General features: G+C 37.4%; 2 long non-coding RNA genes across 2 annotated transcripts in view; one reads left to right on the forward strand and one right to left on the reverse strand.

Annotated features, from left to right (window-relative positions):
- Positions 1–27,331, forward strand: part of LOC102961944 — a 285,798-nt gene that overhangs the window by 242,278 nt on the left and 16,189 nt on the right. The window lies entirely within an intron of this gene.
- LOC122230740 lies at positions 20,238–22,194 on the reverse strand. Its single transcript, XR_006207808.1, has 3 exons — positions 22,099–22,194; positions 20,966–21,124; positions 20,238–20,323 (listed from the first exon to the last, which is right to left on the reverse strand). It is a non-coding gene; the product is annotated as an uncharacterized LOC122230740 (long non-coding RNA).

Below are 27,331 nucleotides of genomic sequence, written 5' to 3' on the forward strand. Positions count from 1 at the left end.
TGACATGGGGCTTGATCCCATGAACTATGAGATCATGACCTCAAGAGGCCATGATGCCTTTTGAGGCCATGATGCTCATCCTCAAGATGAGCCAAAATCAAGAGTTGGATGTTTAACAAACTGAGTCACCCAGGCACCCCAAGAGACTCTGAACTATAGATAACAAACTGAGGGTTGATGGACGGATGTGGGTAGGAGATGGGCTAGATAGGTGATGGGTATTAAGGAGGGCACTTGTTAGGATGAGCACTAGGTGTTACATGTAAGTGGTGAATCCCTACATTCTACTCCTGGAACCAATATTACACTATATATTAACTAAATAGAATTTAAATAAAAACTTGAAACAACAACAAAACAACAAATAGGATGTAATAGATTTCAACCTCAGGAGATGAGAGTATTTGTGAAGGTGGTGGGTGCTGTACAAAGCAAAGTGCTTAAGTAGAGAACCCTCTCAAGCACAGGAAGTCTTTGACATCAAAAGTGTTAATTAAGCTTCTATATCCATAGATTGGGTCCTTAAAAGACTTAATAGTGACAGTCTTTTGTATCATAAGCACTTGAGTTCCATGAAATCTGACATCAGTGTGGGTGATGATAAGGAAGAGAGAAATATAGATAAATAGAATACTATTCAAATATATAAATCAAGGCATTTTTCATTGTGTTGGGTAGCAATCAATAAGATAAGGAATGAATAGGTCTCAAAGAATCCTTTATTGCTGAAAAATGTACTTTAGAGAAAAAAAAAACTTAAATTACTTCAGTGTATATAAATCTAGGAGTATATAAAGAGCCTGAAGACTATTCTAAATTCCCACCAAGTGCTCTCTACAGACATAATATGCTATTGCATCGAAAGTATTTGATGGATAGAAAATCTGTGTCTTCCAAGAAGAGCTCCCATTAGTGTATGAAAATTTCTCAAAGGCATTCCATGGCCTGAGTTCCTCTTCAGAAAAGTGACTATTGAATTTGAAATGTTCCATAAGTTAATATTTTACCCCTGCCAGGTGATATTTTCATTTGTGTGAGGATTAAAGCCCCTTGAGAAAGACAGGAAGCTTCTAGAGGGGGTTCAAGGCATCAGGCATATAAGGGAGATCTTTGGAGGAGATTCTTAACATTTTACCAGCTAGTCACTGCACTTAAGAGTAGTGCTGAGGTACTCTGATTACACGCACAGGCAGACAATTTCATATTTTTGCGAACTATACTCAAGGTTAAAAAAAAATTAAACTTCCCTACATTTATCTATTATGCACTCACCTCTCACCATTAAGTTTTGCACATTACTTATTTAATTAAACAGACGGAGGGAGGGAGTGGGGGAGAACTCCCACAAAAATATCACAAATAAAGCCCGAGTCTTGTTCAATATTCACTTTTTTTTACATTTAGTGTGTATTAAATTGTCAGCATTTCACCATTTTCTTCTCTTTTGTAATGCTTCACCCCAGTAGTAACTGAGAGTACTACAGCATACAAAAAGGAACTTTTATCCATAAAAGAGCTTTTCTATTGAATGAATCAGAAGATAAAACCAAGGCACTTTTTAAATATATCTCTATCCTTTTTTTTCCTCAGCTTGTTGCTCCAGACCTTGAGTTTAAACTAGTTCAGAATCAATCAACTCAACTCAGAAATAGAATGAAAGACTTCTAAGAAAGTGAGAACAGAGGAAAAAATATATTTTTAAATTGCCTATCATATACCGTGTATCTCAGAATTTATCAATGTCTCATTCAGGATCAAGGCACATGGTGAAGCCCTTGGAGAGCAAATCCTCAGGTCAGGCAGCCAGAATTGTCACATAAATTGCAAGGTTGGTTGTGAGTCATTAGACAAGATAGTAAACAAAACAAAACAAAACAATAAATGGACAGTCCATAAAAATAAAATCTACATTTCATTAGTTTTTATCTGGAATATAATGGTAGCTGAAAACAAATCTGGGTTGACCTTAGAAGAGCAGTCAATTTACAATTTTACAACTCACAAAAATACTGTAAAGTAAGAATGGAATCTCCTTGAGGTAGAAAGGGAAAGGGCTTTCTACCTTGTTTGGAACATCCATAGAGTTTATTGATGCAGGTGCCTTGGTGAACTTTTTAGGACCAAATTATTTTTGATAAAATGAACTTCCAAAACTCATAGGACTATAGATTCTCAAGATTACTGTTTTTTATATTTAGCATTAGTTCTAATAGACACTTAGTGATAACCTAGGAACATGTTGGGTGTGCCCAATAGGAGTAAATGCTTCTCTAAATTTTGAATATGCATATGAAATAGGAGGATTAAAAAGGATTCCTAGGAGATCAGACTTAACTGTTTATTGTGTACACAGGTAAAGGCTTTAGGAGTGAAGGATTAACAATGCTCATGGGCATGCTGTGTCAGGATCATCAGTTAACCAGGAGGCTCTCATGCCTTTAGTAATCACAGTGACAAAAGGAGAACCTTGGCTTGGAGGAAAGGGAAATTGATGGGAGTCATATATTACCATCAACTCAGGTAGAGCAGAACTCATTTTCTTCCAGTTTGTCTTTTGTGACTGGCCATCCTTAATTTTTTTTCCCTTTTGTAAACTTCATTTTTATGGGTACTCTGAAAATATTGGTTATTGATTTTACAGTTATCATGAAGTTGATAAATGCTCAAAGTTTCTGCCCTAGGACAACAATTTAAAATAAAATTATAAAAAAGATGAGAAGCTACTAAAAGAAAGTAGTAATGCCTATAAATGTATGTTTTTTTTATATATATATTTATACCACACTGGGATGTCTAATTTGTCACTGAAGCTTTTTCAAGTCATTTACTAGCTCATTTATTCATAAACTTAAATTGAAGTCATTTACTAATTCATTTATTCATAAACTTAAATTGAGTGTTTACTAGGTACCAGACACTGTGCATGGGGCCAGAGATAAAAAAAACAAAAAAAAAAAAAAAAAGATGAATAATACCTCATTCAGTTCTCAAGAATTATTTATTCTTGGGGACACTAGTCAAGGATCAGTTGGTGATCCCACTGTCATAAATGTTTTTCTGCAGGCTTGCCTAGAATATTATAGGGGAGTAGAGAAGAGTGAGATATGTCTTTAAGGAAAAGAGCACATCTAAACTTGAGTCTTGTGTTCAAATTGGAATTAGCTTGACAGAGGAAGTTGTTCCAACCAACCAACAGTGGATCTAAGTGAACCATGGTACTTCACTATTGGTATGCCCACTTCAGGGTTTTGCATGGTAGGCCCTTGGTATATAGTAATTGGAAGAAGAAATCTGCATACGTGAATTGGTAAGGTTACAAAAACATCTCTAAAATATTTGGGTAAGAGAGGATTATTCTTATAAGGCTGAGACAGTAGCTTCTCAGGTAAAATATTAAATTATTTCTGCCATTGTGTGACAAAAATTCCTCCATTAACCAAACTCTACTCAGGTTTCTCTGAGCTTGTTTTAAACGAGGGCTGACTTTTGGACTTCCATTGTCATCTCTGCATTGTACATTTTTTTTTTTTTTTTAATATATGAAATTTACTGTCAAATTGGTTTCCATACAACACCCAGTGCTCATCCCAAAAGGTGCCCTCCTCAATACCCATCATCCACCCTGCCCTCCCTCCCACCCTGCCCTCCCTCCCACCCCCCATCAACCCTCAGTTTGTTCTCAGTTTTTAACAGTCTCTAATGCTTTGGCTCTCTCCCACTCTAACCTTTTTTTTTTTTTTTTTCCTTCCCCTCCCCCATGGGTTTCTGTTATGTTTCTCAGGATCCACATAAGAGTGAAACCATATGGTATCTGTCTTTCTCTGTATGGCTTATTTCACTTAGCATCACACTCTCCAGTTCCATCCATGTTGCTACAAAAGGCCATATTTCATTTTTTCTCATTGCCACGTAGTATTCCATTGTGTATATAAACCACAATTTCTTTATCCATTCATCAGTTGATGGACATTTAGGCTCTTTCCATAATTTGGCTATTGTTGAGAGTGCCGCTATAAACATTGGGGTACAGGTGCCCCTATGCATCAGTACTCCTGTATCCCTTGGATAAATTCCTAGCAGTGCTATTGCTGGGTCATAGGGTAGGTCTATTTTTAATTTTCTGAGGAACCTCCATACTGTTTTCCAGAGCGGCTGCACCAATTTGCATTCCCACCAACAGTGCAAGAGGGTTCCCGTTTCTCCACATCCTCTCCAGCATCTATAGTCTCCTGATTTCTTCATTTTGGCCACTCTGACTGGCGTGAGGTGGTATCTGAGTGTGGTTTTGATTTGTATTTCCCTGATAAGGAGCGACGTTGAGCATCTTTTCATGTGCCTGTTGGCCATCCGGATGTCTTCTTTAGAGAAGTGTCTATTCATGTTTTCTGCCCATTTCTTCACTGGGTTATTTGTTTTTCGGGTGTGGAGTTTGATGAGCTCTTTATAGATTTTGGATACTAGCCCTTTGTCCGATGTGTCATTTGCAAATATCTTTTCCCATTCCGTTGGTTGCCTTTTAGTTTTGTTGGTTGTTTCCTTTGCTGTGCAGAAGCTTTTTATCTTCATAAGGTCCCAGTAATTCACTTTTGCTTTTAATTCCCTTGCCTTTGGGGATGTGCCGAGTAAGAGATTGCTACGGCTGAGGTCAGAGAGGTCTTTTCCTGCTTTCTCCTCTAAGGTTTTGATGGTTTCCTGTCTCACATTCAGGTCCTTTATCCATTTTGAGTTTATTTTTGTGAATGGTGTGAGAGAGTGGTCTAGTTTCAACCTTCTGCATGTTGCTGTCCAGTTCTCCCAGCACCATTTGTTAAAGAGACTGTCTTTTTTCCATTGGATGTTCTTTCCTGCTTTGTCAAAGATGAGTTGGCCATACGTTTGTGGGTCTAGTTCTGGGGTTTCTATTCTATTCCATTGGTCTATGTGTCTGTTTTTATGCCAATACCATGCTGTCTTGATGATGACAGCTTTGTAGTAGAGGCTAAAGTCTGGGATTGTGATGCCTCCTGCTTTGGTCTTCTTCTTCAAAATTACTTTGGCTATTCGGGGCCTTTTGTGGTTCCATATGAATTTTAGGATTGCTTGTTCTAGTTTCGAGAAGAATGCTGGTGCAATTTTGATTGGGATTGCATTGAATGTGTAGATAGCTTTGGGTAGTATTGACATTTTGACAATATTTATTCTTCCAATCCATGAGCAGGGAATGTCTTTCCATTTCTTTATATCTTCTTCAATTACCTGCATAAGCTTTCTATAGTTTTCAGCATACAGATCTTTTACATCTTTGGTTAGATTTATTCCTAGGTATTTTATGCTTCTTGGTGCAATTGTGAATGGGATCAGTTTCTTCATTTGTCTTTCTGTTGCTTCATTGTTAGTGTATAAGAATGCAACTGATTTCTGCACGTTGATTTTGTATCCTGCAACTTTGCTGAATTCATGTATCAGTTCTAGCAGACTTTTGGTGGAGTCTATCGGATTTTCCATGTATAATATCATGTCATCTGCAAAAAGTGAAAGCTTGACTTCATCTTTGCCAATTTTGATGCCTTTGATTTCCTTTTGTTGTCTGATTGCTGATGCTAGAACTTCCAGCACTATATTAAACAGCAGCGGTGACAGTGGGCATCCCTGTCGTGTTCCTGATCTCAGGGAAAAAGCTCTCAGTTTTTCCCCGTTGAGGATGATGTTAGCTGTGGGCTTTTCATAAATGGCCTTTATGATCTTTAAGTATGTTCCTTCTATCCCGACTTTCTCAAGGGTTTTTATTAAGAAAGGGTGCTGGATTTTGTCAAAGGCCTTTTCTGCATTGATTGACAGGATCATATGGTTCTTCTCTTTTTTTTTGTTAATGTGATGGATCACGTTGATCGATTTGCGAATGTTGAACCAGCCCTGCATCCCAGGAATGAATCCCACTTGATCATGGTGAATAATTCTTTTTATATGCAGTTGAATTCGATTTGCTAGTATCTTATTAAGAATTTTTGCATCCATATTCATCAGGGATATTGGCCTGTAGTTCTCTTTCTTTACTGGGTCTCTGTCTGGTTTAGGAATCAAAGTAATACTGGCTTCATAGAATGAGTCTGGAAGTTTTCCTTCCCTTTCTATTTCTTGGAATAGCTTGAGAAGGATAGGTATTATCTCTGCTTTAAATGTCTGGTAGAACTCCCCTGGGAAGCCATCTGGTCCTGGACTCTTATTTGTTGGGAGATTTTTGATAACCGATTCAATTTCTTCGCTGGTTATGGGTCTGTTCAAGCTTTCTATTTCCTCCTGATTGAGTTTTGGAAGAGTGTGGGTGTTTAGAAATTTGTCCATTTCTTCCAGGTTGTCCAATTTGCTGGCATATAATTTTTCATAGTATTCCCTGATAATTGTTTGTATCTCTGAGGGATTGGTTGTAATCATTCCATTTTCATTCATGATTTTATCTATTTGGGTCATCTCCCTTTTCTTTTTGAGAAGCCTGGCTAGAGGTTTGTCAATTTTGTTTATTTTTTCAAAAAACCAACTCTTGGTTTCGTTGATCTGCTCTACAGTTTTTTTAGATTCTATATTGTTTATTTCTGCTCTGATCTTTATTATTTCTCTTCTTCTGCTGGGTTTAGGCTGCCTTTGCTGTTCTGCTTCTATTTCCTTTAGGTGTGCTGTTAGATTTTGTATTTGGGATTTTTCTTGTTTCTTGAGATAGGCCTGGATTGCAATGTATTTTCCTCTCAGGACTGCCTTCGCTGCATCCCAAAGCGTTTGGATTGTTGTATTTTCATTTTCGTTTGTTTCCATATATGTTTTAATTTCTTCTCTAATTGCCTGGTTGACCCACTCATTCGTTAGTAGGGTGTTCTTTAACCTCCATGCTTTTGGAGGTTTTCCAGACTTTTTCCTGTGGTTGATTTCAAGCTTCATAGCATTGTGGTCTGAAAGTATGCATGGTATAATTTCAATTCTTGTAAACTTATGAAGGGCTGTTTTGTGACCCAGTATATGATCTATCTTGGAGAATGTTCCATGTGCACTCGAGAAGAAAGTATATTCTGTTGCTTTGGGATGCAGAGTTCTAAATATATCTGTCAAGTCCATCTGATCCAATGTATCATTCAGGGCCCTTGTTTCTTTATTGACTGTGTGTCTAGATGATCTATCCATTTCTGTAAGTGGGGTGTTAAAGTCCCCTGCAATGACCACATTCTTATCAATAAGGTTGCTTATGTTTATGAGTAATTGTTTTATATATCTGGGGGCTCGGGTATTTGGCGCATAGACATTTATAATAGTTAGCTCTTCCTGGTGGATAGACCCTGTGATTATTATATAATGCCCTTCCTCATCTCTTGTTACAGCCTTTAATTTAAAGTCTAGTTTGTCTGATATAAGTATGGCTACTCCAGCTTTCTTTTGGCTTCCAGGAGCATGATAAATAGTTCTCCATCCCCTCACTCTCAATCTAAAGGTGTCCTCAGATCTAAAATGAGTCTCTTGTAGACAGCAAATAGATGGGTCTTGTTTTTTTATCCATTCTGATACCCTATGTCTTTTAGTTGGCGCATTTAATCCATTTACATTCAGTGTTATTATAGAAAGATATGGGTTTAGAGTCATTGTGATGTCTGTATGTTTTATGCTTGTAGTGATGTCTCTGGTACTTTGTCTCACAGGATCCCCCTTAGGATCTCTTGTAGGGCTGGTTTCGTGGTGACAAATTCCTTCAGTTTTTGTTTGTTTGGGAAGACCTTTATCTCTCCTTCTATTCTAAATGACAGACTTGCTGGATAAAGGATTCTCGGCTGCATATTTTTTCTGTTTAGCACACTGTAGATATCGTGCCAAGCCTTTCTGGCCTGCCAAGTTTCAAAGGAGAGATCAGTCACGAGTCTTATAGGTCTCCCTTTATATGTGAGGGCACGTTTATCCCTTGCTGCTTTCAGAATTTTCTCTTTATCCTTGTATTTTGCCAGTTTCACTATGATATGTCGTGCAGAAGATCGATTCAAGTTACGTCTGAAGGGAGTTCTCTGTGCCTCTTGGATTTCAATGCCTTTTTCCTTCCCCAGTTCAGGGAAGTTCTCAGCTATAATTTGTTCAAGTACCCCTTCAGCACCCTTCCCTCTCTCTTCCTCCTCTGGGATACCAATTATGCGTATATTATTTTTTTTTAGTGTATCACTTAGTTCTCTAATTTTCCCCTCATACTCCTGGATTTTTTTATCTCTCTTTCTTTCAGCTTCCTCTTTCTCCATAACTTTATCTTCTAGTTCACCTATTCTCTCCTCTGCCTCTTCAAGCCGAGCCATCGTGGATTCCATTTTGTTTTGCAATTCGTTTAAAGCGTTTTTCAACTCCTCGTGACTGTTCCTTAGTCCCTCGATCTTTGTGGCAAGAGATTCTCTGCTGTCCTGTATACTGTTTTCAAGCCCAGCGATTAATTTTATGACTATTATTCTAAATTCACTTTCTGTTATATTATTTAAATCCTTTTTGATCAGTTCATTAGCTGTTGTTATTTCCTGGAGATTCTTCTGAGGGGAATTCTTCCGTTTGGTCATTTTGGAGAGTCCCTGGCGTGGTGAGGACCTGCAGGGCACTTCCCCTGTGCTGTGGTGTATAACTGGAGTTAGTGGGCGGGGCCGCAGTCCGACCCGATGTCTGCCCCCAGCCCACTGCTGGGGCCACAGTCAGACTGGTGTGTGCCTTCTCTTCCCCTCTCTAGGGGCGGGATTCACTGTGGGGTGGCGTGTCCCGTCTGGGCTACTTGCACACTGCCAGGCTTGTGTTGCTGGGGATCTGGCGTATTAGCTGGGGTGGGTAGGCAAGGTGCACGGGGGCTGGAGGGGCAGGCTTAGCTCGCTTCTCCTTAGGTGATCCACTTCAGGAGGGGCCCTGTGGCAGCGGGAGGGAGTCAGATCCGCTGCCGGAGGTTTGGCTCCGCAGAAGCACAGAGTTGGGTGTTTGCGCGGAGGGAGCAAGTTCCCTGGCAGGAACTGGTTCCCTTTGGGATTTTGGCTGGGGGATGGGCGGGGGAGATGGCGCTGGCGCCTTTGTTCCCCGCCAAGCTGAGCTCTGCCGTCCGGGGGCTCAGCAGCTCTCCCTCCCTTTGTCCTCCAGCCTTCCCGCTTTCCGCGCAGAGCTGTTAACTTATGACCTCCCAGACGCTAAGTCGCGCTTGCTGTCGGAACACAGTCTGTCCGGCCCCTCCGCTTTTGCCAGCCCGACTCGGGGGCTCTGCTTGGCCGGCGAGCCGCCCCTCCGCCCCGGCTCCCTCCCGCCAGTCCGTGGAGCGCGCACCGCCTCGCCGCCCTTCCTACCCTCTTCCGTGGGCCTCTGGTCTGCGCTTGACTCCGGAGACTCCCTTCTGCTAATCCTCTGGCGGTTTTCTGGGTTCTTTAGGCAGGTGTAGGTGGAATCTAAGTGATCGGCAGGACGCGCTGTGAGCCCCGCGTCCTCCTACGCCGCCATCTTCCAGGAGTCTGTACATTTTTTTAGTAAGAACGCTAATAAGTCAGTTTAAACAGAACACCCCATCTTCCACATTTGATCACTCTCCATATCTAATTGTGTTCCTCATTCTCTACCATCTCTCAGGTGATTCTGATCATTCTGGCCTGCTTTCAGCAATAATCCTTTTAGGTTGGTTTAGCCAGAATCCTCCTAACCCCTGATGTTTTCTCTTTGTAATTTTCTACCCACTGACCCCTATCCTGGTCCTTGGCTATAAATTCCCATTTTCCCATGCTGTATTTGAAATTAAGTTCAATCTCTCCCTCACTACAAGATTCCATTGTAGTGGTCCTAAATCAACGCCCCCCTTGCATTAAGTTTTCATTGTCCTTAACAAGTGTCTTTCTCTTTCTTTCTTTCTTTCTTTCTTTCTTTCTTTCTTTCTTTCACAGGTCTTACGATACCTTTTGTTGTCATTACTGGTATTTCCCCCTTTTTCATGTCTCTTTAGGAATAACAACAATCTAGTTCTCTTACATCAAGGAGAGAGGAAAATTACAGAGCTAAAGAATAGGGGCATACAAGATATAAGTAATCAGATTAAAATAAGATAGAAGAAATTCTTATTTAAAATAAAATAGAAGTAATTCTGAAGCCTAAGTACTCTTAAAAAATTACTAATGATTTATAAAGCATATTTTAGAGTTTTCAATAGTAGTGGAAAGTAGTTTTATAATTAATTCATACAAACTCAGTGGAAGGTAGTAAAAGCAAATGTTCAAAACAAACTATTGTTTGTATGAAATAAACCCATCAAACCAAAATTTGTTTACTTAAGAGGCCAGTTGAATTTCTTAATATTATCCGGTAAAATTTAGAGGGATAGGCAAATGTTGTTAATAGTGAATAATATATCTATTTAACATTGCAAATGTTGTTTCTTAAAGGGAGATGAAGCATCAATCTGATTATGGGAAAGATATTACAGAATTTTTAAAAAACTCTTCTCTTGGTTTTATAAGGAAGTAAAATATATCTTCCATGTTTTGGCTTGGAATATTGAAGTAATTGTCCTTCCTGCTTGAATAGGACTGGTCATGTTTTAATTCCACACGTTGTCATAAAAAATAATATTAAATAGTTGCTCCAGTAATAACTAGCCTTCCCCACCTCATCTCTCTCCTTATCTAATTGGGTCAGAGGTGGAAATATATAATAAGAAATCAGAAAAAAATGTCCACGTAATAGCCTTGGGAGATGTGGACTGGTACCTTGCTCTGCTCTAAATGGACAGACATCTCTTTTTCATTATCTAATAAAATGCTTGGTTTTGCTGAGGGATAAATTTGATTGAGCCAGATGGGTGGCCAGGGGTTGATTTTTAATAAACTCATTTCTACCTCACCTAACCCACGAAACTTTTAGGCATCAGTGCATAATGTGCCCAAGGCTCTGGACACCCAGCCTTACATAAATGCCTTATCTAACTCCCATCAGTCTATGAAGTAAATACATTTATTACCCCATTTCACAAGTACAGAAATTGAGGCTTATTATTAAGTAGCTTTTCAAGGACACAAAATTAATAAGTGGTGGAACAGGGATTTATTTATTTTTTTATTTTTTAAATTCCAAATTCATTGGTCTTAACTATTATGTCATATTAAGGTACACATAATTTTATTGTTTACATGTTGGCTATATTATTTAGGTGCAGGGAAAAATATGATGAAAGACAGACCCCAGCAGCTGGATGAGTTTTTCTTCATGTATACAACCCTATGCAAGTCTAAACTACTACAACAAACGATGAACTCAGTGTTGGCATTCTCTCTAATGTGGTTTAATTCTTATACATTTCTCAACTGGGTTTTAGCAAAAACTGTATTTAGTTTGCCTTGAAAGAAATCTAATACTTTGCCTGTGACTTTCAGAAAAGGATGTGTGCACACAGTGTAAAAACCTCCTAAATTAAATTTGCAAAATAAACTCATCATTTCTAGTTGTCTCTGTTGTGCATAAAGCACAAGGAGTGCTTATGCTATTGCTCTCTGAGGGCTTTTTATACACTGTGACAGGTTGAAGAACTGCTGTAGGTAAGAGTCTGGAACATCAGAGGCTGGACATACAAGTCACCCCTTGTCTTGCCTAGTTAGTATCAGCAGAGTTTAAGAAGGTCCGACACCTGTATGCAATTCAGGGAATTAGGATCAAAGAGATTCTTCCATGATCTGACTTTGGTTTGCACTCCCAAGTGTACCTTGATCTTGCAAATCTATTTTTCATTTTCACCATCTGAAAAAAGAAGCTTTCTGCTTTAACTAGAAGCAATAAAACATGGAAGTAGAATCGATGAGTCATAAATTAGCTATTCGAAGTTTCGTTGAGTATAAGCTAGATAGGATACCTATTTAGGGCATGGTGTTATTACAAGCGGTCAGTGGTTGTGTTCAAAGATTTAGTTGTCTCCACAGTTTATTTTATGAAAAATAAACCTATCCTTTAAGAGAGTTACCCTGGTAAGCTTAGCAGATCCTCGTCTAGCAGAGATGACAATTCTATCTTTAAGATACAGAACTTAAATAAGGTCTTTGTTACAGGTAGTGTATGGCTGCCTGCCAAATGGTTCTAACTCACTGAATGGCATCTGAGGGAGACTAGCTAGAACTAAAATACACTCGTGATACAGGAAAGACATTGAAAGACTGAGGCAGAATTCTAGGAGAGGAAAGTCATTAGCAGAAACATTATTGAGCATTTAGAGAGCACTTTGCTTATAAAATGTCTTGTAATCTTTTTGTTTTTTTTATTTGCTTCTTGTAGGCTTTCAGCAGCAATGTCAATTCTGTGATATTGTTCTCTCGGACACTTAGGCTGAGTATTTTTAGTTCAGTATATTGGAGGATCTTGCTAACCTCAACTGCCTTTAAGACTGAGGCATCAAAATACTCTGAAAGGTCACATTAAAAAATTAAACATGACCTCTCAGCTTGACAGACCCAAATTGATTTTTTTTTGGTTCTTCCCTCCATTCATTGAAGGGTTTTGTGCAAATACTCTTCCCATTTTAGAGATTAATGATATGAAGCTCACATCTTTCTCATTTTACAGATTAATATAATTAATAACTTAAAAATGAATAAGGCAGTCATAGGTTAAGAGAAGGATTTACCTTTAAATTTGCTCCATTGCTTTCTAAAGTTGTTAGTAGTAAATTGTGATACCTAGTTGTATTCGTGTGTTTTGGATCACATGGACAATAAAAACAAGATTCCTTATTTTATATTTTAAGCATACCCCTATTTAAATATTATAAAACATATGAAAATTTGGACAATTAGTTTCTTTAAATGAGTCAGAAATAACTCATAAATTTTCAAAAACTCTATAGATGTGCATTTTGAATATGTTAAACAAAATTCCCTTGTGTTTACCTGGAGTTTTAGGGACAATTCTGTAGTTCAACTTGCATGTGCAATTTGAAATGGTCTATATCAAGGGTAAAGTATAACCCATATAGGCTGCAGCCTATGACCATTTAGTAAATGTTTTAGTAAAATAGAACCATTCACATTCATTTGTGTATTGCTTGTGTTTATGTATTGATTTTGTGCTATAACATCAGAGTTGATTGTGACAGAGTGTATGTCATGCAAGCCTAGAATATTCACTATCTGGACTTAAAAAAAATGCCTATCCCATATCCTATGTGATACAAGCAAAGAATCTAGTCCTCATTTAATATAATAAAAATATATATAAGGGTTTACATACTTACATATATGTGAGGTCATGCAACTAACATTTATTGAACTCATATTAGGTGCCAGGCAGAGGTTTAAAATGACTGCAAATGTAGAGATTAAAATTCAAGATTAAGAAAATGTCCTATCGAAAGTTTCTCATCTCCAGAATTTTTATTGGTATGTTTTCAGCAACCTAGAAAGTTGCCAACAATCCAACATAAGAAGTAGAGAAGCATTAACTCACTAGTGATGGATTCAATTCCATTTTATTCCATTTCAGTTACACATAGGAAGCTGGCCATTGCATTTGCACATAAGCCAACCTAAGGTATTTAAAGTGAGACACGTATTACTCTTCTCAGAATTCATTTATCAAACAAGTTATAACAATCAAAGAGGATTAAAGGAAGAAAAGTCTTTTACTGTATGCAATGTTATGCAATGTACTGAATCAAGGAAAAGGAGAGCAATGTTATAATTCTGTGGTTCTAAAATTACGTAGATCTTAAAGTTTTTAAAAGAATTCTGTGCTTCACAAGGAGCACACTGACAACACTTTTGAACTGCTAAAGAAAATTTAGAGGGTAGTAGAGTTCAAAAAGCTAAGAATTAACTATTATGCTTGCATGATTAAGACCCAAGTTTTTCAATGTATTTGTCTTGATTTGGTAGAAACACAAATATTAGGTAATTATCTGTACTTTCATTTTGTTTTTGTTGTTACTTTAATAATCCTTTTTAACCAGAAAACTGGACCACTGATAAGGACCATTTTAAATAAACAACTTCAGAGAACAGCTTAAGACCATAATTCATTAGAGGGTTGTTACTGTAACAAATGTGTTCATTTTCCCAACTTGCACACTCAACCATTTTGAATGTTCTATAGATTAATTCATAGCCAAGGGAAAGGTTTTCTAGACTTTAAAACTATTTATTAAGCACTATGGCAAATGTAAAATGTTATAAATAAATTTATCTTAAGTTCAACTCAATGGGCATAACATACTAAATTTAAAAAATGGAAAAAATGTTATATGGACCACAAAAGCTGTGACATAAATTATATCACACATGCATTTATTTTAAAAATCTCCTGTAAAATTTCTCCAAGCTTTTACTTGCTTTAGCCATATTTGTTATATATAGATAAAATAATGAACTTAGATTACCAAAATAAGGGCAAGAATTTATTTTATGTTTTATCAAGGTTTGTCTTCTGATTGGATTTTCTTTTAGGTTTAGTCTTGTACTAGGAAGTATAGGCTTACACAATCAATTAGAATTGAGGTGTGAGTAAATTAGGAAGGGTTCATTTCTTCTTACATAATGACAACCATGGATATAGAGTGGAAAAATGACAATATGGCAATAAAAAGTTTTCCATACATTTTTTTTTTTAATAACAAAGACCTGTTTTTTTAGATGGCATTTGCTCTGGTTATTACCTGTTGAGACAATCTTATCCTATCTTCCTTCCCCTTCCCTTCTTTCTTTTCTGTAAATCTTTTATCATCCTCTATTACTCTATAAAATTCATTCGTTATGCTTACTGTTCATTGTCTGACTCTCCTGCTACAGTATAAACCTTGCTAGGGCAGGGATTTTGTCTGTTTTGTTCCTGCCGCATCTTACCTGCCTGGTACATACTTGCTATACAGAATTTCAGCCCCTATTTGTGGAAGAAAGGCAAGAAGGAAGAAAAGAATATCTACCATTTGAAAGAACTGTTAAGGTAAACCAATAAGAATTTTAAGATATAGCAAGGCAGTGAGGCACATCAACAAAACTAGTAAAGTCCTTAGGTAACTCTGCTTTTTTTCTCTTTCACCGGGATTACCCTAAATGATGAGACCTAGCTGAGAGCAGGTGGAAGCTGAAATCCAGTCCAAGCCCCACTTACCAAATCCTGAACCCAGATGTGACTTGTCTCCCCCAGAGGGAGGACCTTTTCCTAACTAACACAAAGGCCCAGTGTGGATCAGAAATAGTCTACATGTACTCATCCTTTGCCATAATCTTCATTCTTGGCCTGATGCTCTGTCACTGCAACAAAGGTTTTCCATATTCATTCTGATGACTTACCCTAAATTTAGCACTTTTTTTCTATTAAAGCAATTTTCTGATTTTTTTTTTACATTTGAAGTTTTATTTCTGTTTTCAAGAGAAAAACATTCTGCTGTTAATTCTCATTGTAGAATTCTGCCAGATTGAATACTCAATGGATAAGGACTTTCTTTGCATATAGAACACAAGGTCTTTTTTATTTCCTTATGAAATAGAGGTCAAACTTGTACATTGCATAATTGGTCCCAATTTTTCACCCCTCCTGCAACTCACCATTTTACTATGGCCTTCTCATGGTCAGGAGAATTCCCCTGTCCTTTGACTTGGTGATATGCTTTGGCTAATGACACATTGATATTGGAATGATACTGTGTTTTAAAAGGTCTAACTAAGGCAGGGGTGCCTGGGTGGCTGTCAGTTGAGCATCCAACTTTGGCTCAGGTCGTGATCTCACTGTTTGTGGGTTCCAGCCCTGTGTCGGACTTTGTGCTGAATGTTTGCTCAGAGCCTGGAGCCTGCTTCAGATTTTGTGTTTCCTTCTCTCTCTGCCCCTCCCCTGCTCACGCTCTGTCTCACTCTGTCTCTCAAAAATAAATAAATGTTAAAAAATAAAATAAAAGGTCCAAGGCATTTCCACATACTGTTTTGTACCTCTGTCATTGCTACCAATAAAGCATGGCTCAGCCAGTCTGCTGCTATAAAGAGAATGGAAGATATGTGGAAGAGAGATTGTCCGGCTGCCCTGTAGGGCTGCTGTCTGTGGTGCATGTGGGGGTGAGAAGAACCACCAGCTGAGCCTCCCATGATTAACAAAAGCAACCAAACTGCAGGTTCACAAAAATTATCAATTTTCTTTCAATCCCCTAAATTTCGTGTCATTTTGTTATGCAGTATTTTTGGGCAATGGCTAACTGACACAAAAGCTAACTCTGTTTTTTGTTGTTGTTTTTTTTGTGTGTGAATACCTCAAATGGACAGTTATATACTATTCATGAGACATTTACTATGTGTGGACATTTACTATGTCCAACACCAAGGAAAGAAATTTTAATGTGCTTTACAATACTCTACTTAATTTTATCTAGATGTCTCTGTGCCATTTTTTTCTTAACATGATTTGTATGTATGCATTTATGTTCTAACTTATGGTATGTTAACAAAATATTCCATAACTCCTTGTCCACATTTTACAAGACGGTAAAGATGTGAAAATTGGAATAAGGGACATCCATCATATATCTTCTTTTTGTTCTTGAAAATTAGTGCTCACCTTTTTACTTGGACTTTTTTTACAACCACTGTAGCAATTATATCTGTTTTGTACTTCAGCCCGTATGTGAATTAATTGTCATCTCAATGTATTCCTATAAAAATAGGGATTCCTAGGGAAGATGCTTTCACAGGATCAACTTAATTATTCAGAGGCCAATTATCCTGTTCTAGACTCTTCACATTGTTTTTATTTTCTCTCTTTTCCCTACATTTGAATATTTCTCAGTCCATTAACAGTCTCAGTCCATTTTGCTTCTCATTAACATCTCTGGTAGAAAGTATGATGAAAGTGAAGTATAAATGAGACTTTGGGAAATGATAACACTTGAATTAACTAAACTCTGGGTGCTCTACCTTATTCTCTACCTTATAAAGACAAATAGCTGAGTTTATTGCATTTATAGATAAACCTATACTGAGAAAGGCTTTATTATGGTGGTTGTTCAGATTCATACATATGTAAGGAGGGCATCAAAAATGTCCTCTTTTCATAAGAGTATAAACTGAAATTATAGCACCATTAGCCTCTTCCAATAAATCCTTTTGATATTCTCTGGCCTTCAGGTTCAAGGTTGTTAAGTCCATGGTGACAGTTATTAAGTATGTATTACAGTTCTGTGCTGTGGGGGCTCTGCAAACTACATTTCTTCTTTGCCAGCTATTTTCCTGTTCAGTCTGTCAATGGAGGTTACTAAAGAGGTTGAAATATAGTTGGAAGGAGAAGGTATTTGCTTCTTCCAGGTGTCTACTGCTCCTGTCAATCTCATCTCAGCCATAGCTTCTCACCTCAGTAGTAGCTGTTGGTTTAGCTTCTGGGTTTCTTCCATGTTCTTGGAACCAACTTCATGGCATTTCTTTGAGAAACTAGTAGCAGTCTGGTAGGACCCTCTTCCAGGTTGGCAGGACATCTCCTTTGAGCTCTTGAGATACCAGCTGTCATCAGGGATTCTCACCTCTAAGAGAGCTGAGTCATAGCTTCTCAAGTCCTCTTCTCTAGTGTACCACCAGTCTCAAGCTCATCTCTTGTTGTTTGCATTCTACAGATAGAACCTTCCTTTAGTTACTATCCATGTGTTAGTCGAGCATTCCTTTTTTGATTGTTCTGTTGTTCAATAACTCTTTTAAGTAATTCCTTTATTTGATTCTCTCTGTTGAACTAACTAGCATATTTCCCATTTGCTGGCTGTGTCATTTGCTGATGATATGGTGCTAAGTTTAATTTTTTTTTGTTTATTCATTTTTGAGAGAGATAGAGACAGAGTGTGAGTGGGGGAGGGGCAGAGAGAAAGGGAGACAGAATCCAGAGCAGCCTCCAGGCTCTGAGCAAGCTGTCATCTCAGAGCCTGACACGGGGCTTAAACTTACAAACTGTGAGATCATGACCTGAGCCGAAGTTTGACACTTAACCAAATGAGCCACCCAGGTGCCCCATATATGGTGCTAAGTTTAGATGTCAAACACCATGAAGACTGTCTTTTGGCTTACTTCTTTCCCTGATCTCCTTAGCTCATAGCTCACTGTAAAAGTGTTTGCTGTATATATAATCACAGGAGGTTTCCCTGGCCCCATGCTCTGATCACTAGGTAGCTATTTTACATTGTTTGTACCTAATACATTTGGTGTTGGCTAACTCATGTTAAGTAGTTCATTTACACTATTTCCCTCATCAGACACTGAGATCTCATTGTCATGCTCTCTGCATCTTTTAATTAGTCTCTCTCCCATAAGCTGCCATTATTTGGCTCATTTCTATCCTCAGGGAATGTATCCTCCTCATCCTCATCAGCCACTTGATGAGACTGAACAGTATAGTGTCAGCCTGACTCTCACTTGAGTTTTCATTATTTGCCTCCGAGTTGTCAACATTTCCTGCCAAAGGTTGATGTGAGGCTTTCACATTAGGGCTATTAGTTTTAAGTAAGGGGTGGTTGTGGCCAATTCTAGTCTAGCTCCCTTGTGCCTCCTTTCCTCGAAGCATTCCACTAGTCATTATGACATGATATTGTGTCAGAAATTAGTGCTGAGAAAATGGCCCAGAAGCAATGTCTGAGCCTTTATTCAGCATTCACTGTGCTGCTTTCCAGAATTTCAGATTTCCTTTCCGCAGTCAAACCAGCCCTGAGGCCAATTGCCTCTTCTGTTTCATCATTTCTTCACACTTACATTGTTAGTTCTGCATATTGTCACTGAAGCAGAGTTCTCTACACACCATACTGGAATTTTGGTATTGGCTACAATGTTCAAAGATCAAGTTTTTTCTTCTCCCCGTTCGCCCTCCCCACAGCTAATTAGATGAATGATGATTTCTGTATCTCAAGAAATTTTCTCCAAAAGCATAAGCTTTGGGGCGCCTGGGTAACTCAGTTGGTTAAGCATCTGACTTTGGCTCAGGTCATGATTTCACGGCTCATGAGTTCAAGCCTTGCTTTGGGCTCTGTGCTGACAGCTCAGAGCCTGGGGCTTGCTTCAGATTCTGTCTCCCTCTCTCTCTCTCTGTCCCTCCCCCGTTCATGCTCTGTCTCTTTCTCTCTCTAAAAAAATAAATAAACATTTAAAAAAAGCATAAGCTTCAAATTTTATCTATGTCAAATATCAATGGACTTTTGCCATTTATTTTTAATGTATAAAATGCACATAAGAAAGTATATCTGAAATATATAAATAAGTTATACAATTCAATAGAAGAAACAAGCAACAACAAGAAAAACTAAATCCAATTAAAAATGGGTAGAGGAACTGAATAGGCATTTTTCTGAAAGACATTCAAATTACCAACAGTTATATGTAAAGATACTCATCAACACTCAGCATCAGGGAAATGCAAATGAAAAACCACAATGAAATACCATCTCACACCTGATAGTATGGCTGTTATCAAAAAGGCTAGAAATAACAAGTGATGATGAGGAAGTGGAGAAATGGGAAATCTGTGCACCACTGATGGGAATGTAAATTGGTGCAGCCATTATGAAAAACAGTATGGAGTTTCCTCAAAAAATTAAAAAAAAAAAGACATTATATGATGCAGCTATTTCACTTCTGGATATTTATGCGAAGGAAATTAAATCACTAACTCTTCATGTTCATTGTAGCATCATTTACAATAGCCAAGATATGGAAACAACATAAGCGTCCATTGCTAGATGAATGGATAAGAAAAATGTGATACATATATACAATGGAATATTATTCACCCATAAAAGAAGGAAATCTTGCCATTTGCAACATGGATGGACTTTGAGAGCATTATGCTAAGTGAAGTAAGTGAGACAACAACAAATACTATATGATCTCACTTATACGTGGAATCTAAAAAACAAAAAAACAAAATTGCAGATACAGATTATAGATTGGTGGTTACCTAAGGGAGGGGGTAGAGGGTGGGTAAAATGGGTGAAGGGGGTCAAAAGGTATAAACTTCCAATTATAAAATAAATAAGTCATGGGATGTAATGTGCAGCATGATGACTACCCTTAATAATACTGTATTGTATATTTGAAAGTTGCCAAGATTGATGTTAAAAGTTCTCACCAAAGAAAAAGAAAACTGTAAGTATGTGGTGATGGATATTAACTAGACTTATTTTAGTGATCATTTCACAGCATATACATATTTAAATCATTATTTCGTACACCCGAAACTAATATAATATGTCAATTATATCTCAATAAAACAAAGAAAATTTAGATTTTATTTTTAACTCTAGTCTGGGCTTTTTCGTTCACTTGGCTTCTCATTTAGATCCTTTGTTACTTCACAGTCTATAGATACTGTATATTAAATAGTATCTTTCAAACACCTGCAATCCAAAGAGAATTTAAAAGATTTATCAAGACATATTGAATAATCCTTGTCCCAAATCCCTAGATTAGGTAAATGAAGTATTTTAATTCAGATTTAATGGCTGGAAATAAATTGGTAGCAAATAAAATTACAGGGTTAAATTTTTTGGAGCACAGTACAGTGTCATAACCATAACTATAATCTCTTGTTTTAGAAAATAATCCAGAGGGTAGAGACAAAGTCTGTAAAATTCTTTTTAGGTTGTGCCTGGTACATAGTTACAACATTCTGAATGCTAAAATGAGAAGATTGTCTTTATGGCAATTTCTGTTTTTCCATGTCAATTGAGGAAAAGAATTCTGGAGATTATTTTAATGGAAGAGAAAATTAAACATTCTTTTAATAGCTTTGGTACACCTATGAACAAGCTTTGCCTATTTCTACTGAGCAAAGCAGTTGTGATAAAATGGGAATCATTTGCCTTGAACCAGTAGTGGTGGAAGAGCTTTGAGCTAAGAATCAGCAAACCTATTGTTTAGTCCCTGCTATGCCACAAATTCACTATATGAATCATTACTATGAAAATTTTGGGGGGCAGATTGCTTACAAAGTCCCATCTATTTTTGTCGATCATTTCTCCAAAGTATGCCATACTTACCAGATGATTCCCCTCTTTAATTGAGGGTGGGGAGAGTGTGGTCTTTCCGGACTGTCCTCTTTCCTGCTTGGTGCACTGTATTGTAGAGCAGCTCTGCTCTTTCCATTGTGGGCACTGACAGGTGTCATCGGCCTTCTCCTATCATGATTGGCTGGAAGCCTGGAACCATAAAATGGCCCGTATCTCTGTTTCTACAAAGCTGTTGGGCCATTTCCGTTTTGCAGCTGCTTAACTTGAATGCCAAATTCTACTAGCGAGTGCTGACTGACCACCTGGCCAAGGCCATGCAGCCAGCTGCCACTTACAGCTTGAGGCTAACATGCAAGCATTCTGATGCCTATACTCAGCCTCATCGAACTCACTTCTGCTCCCAGTTCTTTTACTCAGCAACAGTTAATTCAGGCTTGATTCTCCCTCCTTACTTCTTCCCTCATTTGCTTTCTTCTTCCTTTCCTTTTTGTATAAAACAAATATTCATAAATTGCCTATTAAATGTTCTGCACTGTGTGAAGATAGAGCCCATTATTTATATCTCTGCAAATTTGTGAGAGTCGAGGTTTTACATGCAAGAAAAAATGAAATTAAATCTCTGAAACATTACAAAAAAAGAATTACCAAGTTCCATTCTTTCTCTATTCTCAAAGCTAACAAAATTTCATTTCCCCATCCTTCTTGGAAGTCACCTGCTCCCAAATGCTGCTCAGTGCATTTAAATGCTATTCAACAATCCCAACTGACAGTTGTTAGCTGACTCTGTTTCTGACATAGCTCATATCTCTCCCAGGATGTTTTTGTTTTGGTATACAGGCAGCACCGACAGTTAACCTAATACATTTCTGTCATTCTCCTGGGTGCCTTTTTGCAGCTAAAAACTATTCCATGTTGTTTCCTAATGAGAGTTTTGGTCAAACACAGAGTGGTAGTAGCAGGTCAATCCTTAGGTTTAACCCTCCAGCATTTCCCCTTTGCTTTTAAAAGCTCATTGGACAAAAGCCAAGGTAGCAGAATCCAGAGGAACCCAGGGGGAGAGGTTTATGAATGCATGGTGAGCTCATATTATCAATTCCTATTTTGGTGTTTCAAATTCTCCCCTGGTGTTTGTGAGTATCTTGATAATTAGAAGAAAATATTACCTCCTAAAAACTGCATCTTCATTTCAAAGTAAAGATTTAAAAAAGATTCCATTTTATGTAAGTTGGATAAATTTTGCTCTTTCTCTTTCTTTTTTCTCTTTCTTTCTTTCTTTCTTTCTTTCTTTCTTTCTTTCTCTTATTTACTCATTTCTTCTGTATGCAATAATGCTGATAGGGAGAAATATAAATAATTAGTTCTGGAAAAATGTGCCATCTGACCTATTTTTTTTTTTTTTTCCTATGGCAGTGCACCTTTCCTATTTGTATCAAATACTCTGCCCTGGGATGATTTTAGCTTTGAGATCCCAGATCCTATATCGACTTGTGTAAGTCTCCAAAGTGTATATTAGAACTGAAACCAAGATCCTTATAAAATGTGAAACAAACACATTTTTTTAACACGTAAAAGTGCACTCTCAAATACTTATCACTATAAATCTCTGATGAGGATAAACAAATTTGCAAATATATGCATTTGGTACTTGTAGCAAAACATTCACATGATTTAATGAAGTAATCCTTTCAGATGATTTTTTCATACTTTAAATTTTCATAGTAACATTGAACTGGAATGTGTGGGTCTCCTGGAGAAAAACAAAGGGTTCATACAGTATATGCCAACATTGTTCCTTTCCAAAGTGATGCTGGAGAAGGATGCAAACGGATATATTTAGGCCTTATGGTCTCATCCCTCTTACTAGCAGAGCATTACCAGAGCCTAACATACTGCTTTGTGACATAATGGGTAAGGGTCTGACATGCCCACACAAACAGGGGCATTAAGAGGCCACTTTGGGTTTTTGGTTTCTTGCCAAATAGTGAATAATCTTATAATCAAATGTACAGCAATAACAGGCCTAGTCGGGAGGATTAAGAACTAAGTATCTATTGGGCTGCCTGATCTCTTTGTTCTTTAGGTTTAGAGTAGGATAAATGAAAAGGGGGAGGCCAAGAGGGAGTGGTTTAATATAGAATAAATTGTCTAAAAGGATCAGTGAGAGCAGGATTATCGATGAGTTGAAGAGTGAGCTTGCTGACTTTTTATTTTAAAACTAAGTCAGGGAAGAGGTATGGGGATAAGGTAGGAAATCAGATAAGAAAAACAAAGGATGCAGGCATATTGGCCTTAAGTAGTCTTTTTCTGTTTTTGAGATTTCTTATGTTCTTTTGCTCTGAGCCAAGATCAATTGAGATTAATCAGTTGTATAGAAAGCATTGTGATCGCATTGCAGGCTTTTAAAGTTTAAATTTGTTTATTGAGCACAATTTGGTTAGCATCAGGTGCTGAAGTTATAGACATCAACACTAGCATAGAAATTACTTTATTTAGCTCCCAGTTGTAAGTTTCTATAGCAACTGGGTCCTATACCAGAAAGCTGAGATTCTAGAGCTCAAATGACTCAGTGAAAGATGGCAATATTATATTTGGGGGACACTTGCTCCCTTTTATCCATTTTATTCCCCTCTTTTTTTGTGGGAAGTTTCTTCAATGTGACTCCATCTGCTTAGTCATACTTTTAATTACACCTTTGCCCTGAACTTTCTCCCCTTGACAGCAGTATAAATTGTCTATTTCAGTTGTGTTTCGATTTCCATTGACTAGTTAGCATGTTGAGGCAGAGGAGTGGATGTGATCTGTTTTAAATACAGTTAAAAATTTCAAAAAGTGAGGAAAGTGTCCATGGTGCCAAAGTTAGTTAGCCACCCAAGGCAGAAATTAGGATGTTAATTCAAAAAGGAAACCTAACCTAATTTCTGCATTATGCTTTCATTCTGTTCATAAATGTAATGTCATGATCCTTTTAAGCATGTGGAATGTCTCTTATAAAGTTTTCTTTGTTTAATTTTTAAGTAAACATATACTTGAAACAAAATTGATTTTATTTTTGTGTTTTACAAATGAATGTTTTTATTGTAACAAATAGGGATTTTCTGGACAGCCTTGTTATGGTTGAAGTAATATTTTATGATGGTAGTTAGGCCAATACCATAGAAAGGCTTAGGAAAAATAATTACACCTGGGTTCCAGTTGAGAGGATAATCATACATTAAAAAAATAAATAAACATAGTAGAATTCTTTCTGTCCATGTTTTTGAGAGATTTTGATGCAAATACAGACACACACACACACACACACACACACACACACAAACACACACACTGAGGGAGGGAGGGAGAGAGAAATAAACCTTAGATAAAACAAACCCACACAGGAAATACATGTTTTTAAATAATGTCATATTTTTGTTGAAAACTCTTTGTTTTATAAGAACTGCCTTTCAATATTTGAAATAATCCCTACCTGGTTTAAAGTCTAGTTAGCAAAAGAATGCTTACCATATATTAGTTTGGAGAGTAACAAGAATATACTGTAAAAGCAAATATTCTATGTGTGCCCTGATAGAACAAAACAAAACAAAAGATTTCCATTTAACGTTCACACTTATTGCTTACTTGGGGCCTATTAACATTTGGAAAATACAAATTCTAAAAGGCAGCTGCTAGTGGTAGGCCAATTATAATTTCACAATTCAAAGAGAAAATCTTATTTGACTCTAAAATTCTGTACTTGTCTTCCCCTTTCATGAATGATCACACAGCCAAAACATAGCGTGTGTGAGAGGAAGGCTAAAACGGGTTTGCTTCCTGATCGTCTGCAGAAGAGCATCACCTCAGATGACCTTGGCTCTCTTTGCACTAAAAACAGAAGCTTCTTCTTTTAATTTTACAACAAATTTAATTATGATAAAATCAATTGTATGAGTAAAATAGATTGTGATTATCTCTGTTTGTTCCCTGTTTTTATGAGGAAATTTGAAATGCCACTAGACTTGTAGAGTGTTTATGCCATTTCTATTATATCACAATACATCCAAAAGTCATGTGAGACCCATTGTTGATCTCCCAGACAAGTAGTTTCCAGAGCTCTGTTAAAACTCTGAGAAAAAAAATTTGGTGAATAAAGAGCAGTTATTAGCCTATATTTACACTTGTGAATATAAGAGTTTGGAACTTTTACAAAATGGATTCTATGATGGATCACCGACTTTATTTTCCTTTTCAAATCCATCCATGATAAATTCTTTTCTTTAGGTAACCAATAATAATATTGTTTCATTTAAAACATATTGGTTGCCTAATGCAGTAACTTGATTAAAAATGTTAATCAAGTTAAATGTTAAGTCAAAATAATATTACATAGAATATAGACCTTGGAAACAGCAAGTCAGATTTCTCAGTATTTTACTGCAGAAATGAAAATAGCAAGTATTGGAGTAGATAAATAATTCATACAATTTGGTTCTGTTAGCTAAATCAAAGTAGGCTTATTTTAACACATATATTTTTGTCAGAGATCAGTTTTTATAATCACCAATCATAACTGATTCCCATTAAATCTTTGTTGGTAGCATCAACAAAAATAAATCCAAATCAAAAGATTAGACTGTCAAAAGATTTTTTGTGTGTGTTATGTACAAAAAGAGTTAAAATAGCAGACCTGAGGCTACTGTCTTCAGAGGACTTGTTTGCAAGCTTGACCGTTGGCTGGGTTCTGAGAACTTGGCTTCTGAAACATTCCCTAACTGATATGGTAATTTTTCTGGGCCTAGGCTGTTTGTGCAAACAGTGTAATTTAGTGTGAAATCTGCTTTCCTTCTGTGAGTCTGATATTTCCATATTTGTTAGTCAGAGAATGACTATGTGATAAGTAGACACTGAAACCTCTAAACTCTGAGTTTAAAATGGGCATGACTTAGACATGTTCTTGATGCCTTTTTTTTCCCTAAAAGGAGAATGTGCTGTGTGTGACCTCTCACACAAGGTAGTGGGGAGAAGATATAGGGATTTCCATTGATTTCTTCTGTCTTTACATTATGTCTTTTTCTCTTTCTGATCTGTGATCTTTATTATGTCTTCGTAATAAATATTAGCCATTAGTACAACTGTCAGGCATGAGAAAGCATCTGCGTTGAGTGAATGGAGGTTTTGGTCCTGGCATTCCCCATGAAATTTATGTGGGGATCCACGCTGGGGACAAAGACAGCCAGAACGAAAGTGGCAAGCACAAAGTTTATTGAAGGGAAAGTACACTCTCAAGGTGGGGGAGCAGGCAGGTTCCTGGAGTGCCTAGGTTGTTTTGGAATTGGATATGATTGGGTTATCTCTGGGCTGGGAGAAGCTGGGAGGAACTGTGGGGTGGTCTCTAATAGAGGCTGCTTCCAATCATTTGGAGGACTCCTCCCACAGGTTGTAAGGGGAAGTTTTTGATGGCAGCCTTTCTCAATGGGGGGCGTGATGCAAATGAATTATAGTAAGTTTAGGGGTTACCCTGGGGGCAGAGGTGGAAGAAGAGAGTGCATGTTCTGCACCTGTGGCTTTTAGTCTGTCAGGCCCAAGGTCTTGGAAGCCATAAGGTTAGAACGTTGAACCCCCAGGCTTATAATATGTAGCTTATTAATTACTGTTTTTCCCTCCCACTTGTGTCTCTATCATTACTCTTCAAGGCTTGGGACTCTGCCTCTGTGCCTTTCTTCCACTGCTCATATCTAGCTTTAACCTAACACAACTATATGCCTGAGTCCTCTGAGTCTTTCTGGCAAATCATTAAATATGTGTGTGATCTTTGGGGACCCCAGGAACAGATTAATACTCTGGCTGAGTTCATCATTGTTGGAGATGAAAACGAAACCCAAACTGAGCCATGACATGAATTGGATATTCGGAAATAAATATCTGAAGAGTAAATCTACATTTCTGCAGATGTGCTGTGACAAATGTGCTTTCTACCACCTTCTCATTAAAATACTCATAAAGACTCACAATAATACAAAAGCTGGTGTCAGCTTTGTAAACAAAATTTAAAAAAAAAGAGAGAGATTCTCTGGCAAGGTTTGGTATAATTTACATCAAGCACACTATTGTCATTTTTGCTGTAAGTATATGTATCAAATTCTGGTGGAATTTGAGCTTCTGTTTTGGTGACTTTCTATCCAAAGCAGGAAGTCATACAGGAGACTCTAGAATAACGGTGAGTGAATAGTAAATGTGATATGCAGAAAGGCTCAAGGAGACTTGACCTCTCTAAAGCTCGGTGCTATATGCAAGTAAAATTAAAACCACCCTTAAAGGTTTATAAACGTGAGCTTACCCTCATGCTAGTGTGAGGGCCAAATTCACAAAATTGGTGTGATCTAAAATGACTTAGCAAATAATTTAATTTAAAGTGATTCT

The sequence above is a fragment of the Panthera tigris genome, chromosome C2, assembly GCF_018350195.1.
Source record: "Panthera tigris isolate Pti1 chromosome C2, P.tigris_Pti1_mat1.1, whole genome shotgun sequence".
Classification (NCBI taxonomy): Eukaryota; Metazoa; Chordata; class Mammalia; order Carnivora; family Felidae; genus Panthera; species Panthera tigris.